Consider the following 5,080-nt stretch of genomic DNA (forward strand, 5'->3'; position numbering starts at 1 on the left):
ACTTGTATGCATGCATATAAGCATAACCAATGGACATAAGACACTGGGGGGTAGGGGAGGCCAGGGGATTGTCAAGGGTGGGGGGGAAAAAAGGACACATATGTAATACCCTTTGTAATACTTTAAGCAATAAAAATAAAATAAATTAAAAAAAGAAACAATAATTGGTTAGGCATGGCTAGAGGAAAGGCAAATGAGAGAAATGCTGGGAGACGGATGGCCAGGTCAACTGGGTTAGTTTCCCAAGAGTTTGCCATACGAGGCAGAGCTCTGGATTTAATCCTGTAAATTACAGGTTCATTAAAGCAATTTGAAAATTCCTCTTTTGTATTTTATTGTACAAATACTCCTAGGCTTATGATGAGGTTACATCTAATAAACCCACTGTAAGTTGAAAATATCCTAAGTTGAAAGTGCATTTAATATATCTAACCTACTTAAACTTGCTCAGAACACAATATCCAAAATATGTTGGCAACATGGTGCACTGTAGACAGTGGTGGTTTACCCTCAAGGTCTCGTGGCTGGCTGGGAGCTGGGGCGCTCCACCGCTACCCGGCATCATGATAGAGTATCAGCCTATGGCTAGCTTGGGAAAAGATCAAAAATCAAAATTTGAAGTACAGTTTCTACTGGATTTGGTTTCCAATTGGGGACTTTCTAGTTTCTATTCCTTTTGCACCATCATAAAGTAAAAGAAAATTTTTAAGTTGGGGACCATCTGTATTTTGTTTTTAGTGTTTTCTATTGTTATTATGAAAACCACACACATAGTAAAAAAAATATTCAAACAGTACAAAAGGGTATAACAAAACCATGAATCCCTTTCCTTATCCTAGACCTAGACTACTGGGTCTACTCCTCAGTAGTAAACCTTTATCCCCTTTTCCTCCAGAAATTTTACATATGAATGTTCTTATAAATCTTCCTGTAAATGAATATTTATACACTCAACTGTAAGTGCTTCTTTCTTGCTTTACAATGCATCTCAGAGATCTTTCCACTTCAGCAAATATAGTCACCTCAATATTTTAAATAGTATATGGCATGCCACACGTTAGATTGTCGCATCATCCTTTAAATTCTTAATTCTTAGTTGATACATATTTAAATCCTTCCCAATTGTTTATTATTACAAACAAGGCTTCCCGCCATCCTTGGAATCATATCTTTGCAAATATGTGAGAATATTCCTATAGAAAAAGAAAGACTAAAAGCAGAATTGCTGAATCAAAGGATATGTGCTTTTAAAATCCGAGAGCTATTTTCAACTTGTCCATTAAAAAAAAAGTGCCTATATATTCCCAGCACCAGAGTATGACTGTATCTGTTTCCACATACCCTTGACATTACTCTGTTATCAAACTATGAAATCTTAGCCAATATAAGTTAACCTTTTAAAATTCCCTTGTCTTGACTTACATTCCTATAACTAAGTGAAGAAAAGTGACTATTAATAAACCATTTGTACTTCTTTCTCTGAGAACAGCTTTTTTATTTTCCTTGCCAACTTTTCTATTAGTTTTCGGTCTTTTCCTTGCTCATTTATAAGAGCTCTTTATATATTAAGAAAATAGGTGAGCCGACCACGATTTCATTTATGACTTCTGGGCCCTGGCCAGTTGTTAGAGATGTCTCTTCCACTCCAATGTTATTTTTAAATGAACCCATGCTTTCTCTCATACTTTCAAGACTTCCTATTTTATGTTTATATTTTCAATCAATAATGAGTTTATTTTGCTATAAGGTATCAGATGTGGATTTCATTTTATTATTCATTCTTTGTGTCTTTTAACAGGTCATTTGAACCCCATTTAAATCTATTAATATGACAGATGTGTTTTTAGTTCCCTTCTCTTAGTTATGTGAAGGGTTCCAGTTCCTGGCTCTGGCTTCAATTTCCTGTGACCTCAGCAGACTGTCTCACATTTGTGAGCTGCAAAGTCCTTAATAAATAATAATAATAATAATAATAATAATAAATTAACTAACTAATTACTTAAGTATAACAAGAGAGTTGGATTCAACATCCTCTAAAGTCCTATTTAGCACAAATGCTCTGTGAATCTATGGCTAGAATAAGCCCTAAATAGAAAATTGGAGAATGTTGAATTCATTTGTGTTGATGACCACAAGAGAGATATACATGGGCTAACCTCGGGTTCTTCACCTATAAGATAAGGGAGTTGAAAAAATGCCTTATAATATCTCATAGAACTCAACTATTCTATGTATGCTTTATGCAAAATTATTCTTTCTTGATGGAAACAAATCAAGTTAATAACATTATTAGATTTTAAATCTATAGATTGTACTATTCAAAACAGCCCCAATCTAGCCCTAGCCGTTTTGGTTCAGTGGATAGAGCGTTGGCCTGTGGACCAAAGGGTCCCAGGTTCCGTTCCGGTCAAGGGCATGTACCTTGGTTGCAGGCTTGTCCTCAGCCAGGCCCTAGTCAGGGCACGTGCAGGAGGCAACCAATCAATGTGTTTCTCTCACATCAATGTTTCTCTCTGTCTTTCCCTCTCGCTAAAAGATCAATGGAAAAATATCTTCGGGTGAAGGATTAACAAATAATAATAATAAATAAAAATGAAACTATAAAAAGGAAAAAAAAAACAGAATAGCCCCATTCTAGTGTTCCATGCATAGAATAAGGATAGTTAAAAGAAAAAAAGTTACCACCTTGTGGTAATAATAATATTGGCTCAGAGATGGAATTTTGCATTATCTTTCATTATTTCACATAGGCTCTTGTAGGTCATGATTATGGTCATAAATGAAAATGTCCTCTATGGAAACAGAGGTATCTTTAAAAAGCTCAGAGTTTCTTGTTGATAAGCATAACCACAATCTTAATATCATGTTATTTCCCTTGATGCCAAGTCAAATTTTTTTCTCTTGTCCACATCTAAATAATTCATCTCTGTTCTTTGGAATAAAGTTGTTCAGCATCATCTATCCCCTCTTTTGACACCCTTGCAATCCTTCTTTATACTAAAACTCAGCTGATGCCAGCACAGTATCATGTTTTTTCCTTTTAGAGCTTGTACAACGTGTACACATTTCCAGAGGAAGACATTCTACGTCAACTCCAGGCTGTAACTAAGGACTTAATAAACAAAACAGTCAGGGGTGGTTAACAGAGATTAGTGCCAAAAATGGGAAAATCACCATCTTCATCAAACAATGAAATCCTGAGTGAATGGAAAATTGTAATGCTTTGCCTTTTTCAGGCTGATTTTCAATTTGCCAGCAGAACATATGCTTATTTACCTATCAAAGGTAAACTTTAATAAAAGAAACACTCCTAAGCCCCTCGGGATGATGGGGAGTCTTCCAGCTTTGCACCAAACTAGTTGTGAGTGACCCTATCCAATAGCAACACAAACACTAAATGCACTAAATGTTAAGCACTAAATGCACCAGGCCCTAGGCCAAGTGCTTCCTGTGGATGGATGTGTACATGAAGACATGGAGGCTTATAGATCATACATCTAGCAATGGTGGTCCCAGGACACACAGGTCAGTCTGACCATTCATCTGGCAAGCCAGACCACCTCCCTCATGCCCTCTGTGGTCTAAGCTGCCATCATCTCTCACCTGGATTATTGCAACCGCCTCCTGGATGACCTGTCTCCTTCACCTTCATCCTCCATAGTCCATATAGAGAGAGAGTGGACCTTTCAAATGTTAGACCAATTCATTTCTCCACTCAAAATCCTACAATGACTTCTCATTTTACTCAGAATAAATTTCCAAGTTTTCATCACAACCTGCAAGTTCCTACATGCACTTCTTCATCCATTCTTTCCTCACTTATTTGGAAGCAATGGTTCTCAAAGTGTGGTCTCTGACACGCTTTCAGGAGTCTAAAGATCAAAATTAATTTTTATTCTAATATTCTAATTATGCTAATGTTCTAATGTTTTCATGCCCATTTTCTCATGAGAGTACAGAGAATACTTTTTTGATATAGTTTCTGATTCCACATTGCAACTACCCTTTAAAAGACTCCCAGTTGGTGAGTTTTGATGTAATATCAAAGAATAACAACTGCAAATGTCTGAAAAAGCTATTAAAACACTCTCCCATTTTTCAACCATGCATCTGAGTGAGGCCAGATTTTCTTCATATACTAAAACCAAAACAACATACTATAATGGATTGGATGCAAAAGCAGCTATGAGAATCCAGCTGACCTCTAGCAAGCCAGACATTGAAGAAATTTGTAAAAATGCAAAATAATGTTACTCTTCTCGTTAAGTTTGTTTTGTTTTGTTTTGGGAAATAGGTATTTTTCATAAAAATATTACTTTTATTAATATGCAATATGTTTATTATTATACTTTTTAATGAATCAATAAATATTTTTAAATTTTTTCAATTTATAACTTCTAATGTGACAGATATCAATAGAATCCTTATAATCAAGGTTCTTGGGGATCCTCAATAATTTTTTTAAGAGTGCAAAGGGGCCCTGCGACCAAACAGTTTGACAACCACTACTTGCCTTCCCATGCCCAAAAGAGAGTTACTCTAAGGAATTGGCTCACGTGATTATGGAGGCTGAGAGGTCCAGGATCCACAGTGGGCAAGCCAGAGACTCAGGAAAGCTGATGGCATCAGTTCCAGGCCAAGTCCACAGCTGAGAGAAAACCGAGGTTCCCACTAGAAGAAAGCCAGGAAGAGAGAGAGAATTCTTACTTAGGCTTTTGTTCGATTCACGCCTTCAATGAATTGGATGGAGCCCGCCCACATTGGGGCAAGCAATCTGCTCTATTCAGTCTACTGATTCAAATGTGAATCCCCTCCAGAAACACCTTCACAGACACACACATAATGATTAACCAAACATCTGGGCATTCTGTGGCCCAGCCCGGCTGACATAAAATTAACCATCACTCCTTCCATTCATTCACGTCCCTGCTCAAATATTTTATCAAAAAAGGTTTCCTCTATCGCCCCATATAAAATCATACTAACAATCCCATATCATCTGTATCTCCTGAACCATGCATGCATCACCCTTTATAAATTATATATCTCTTCTTTTATTTCTTCTTGTCCCACTAAAATG

The sequence above is a fragment of the Myotis brandtii genome, unplaced genomic scaffold, assembly GCF_000412655.1.
Source record: "Myotis brandtii unplaced genomic scaffold, ASM41265v1 scaffold931, whole genome shotgun sequence".
Lineage (NCBI taxonomy): Eukaryota > Metazoa > Chordata > Mammalia > Chiroptera > Vespertilionidae > Myotis > Myotis brandtii.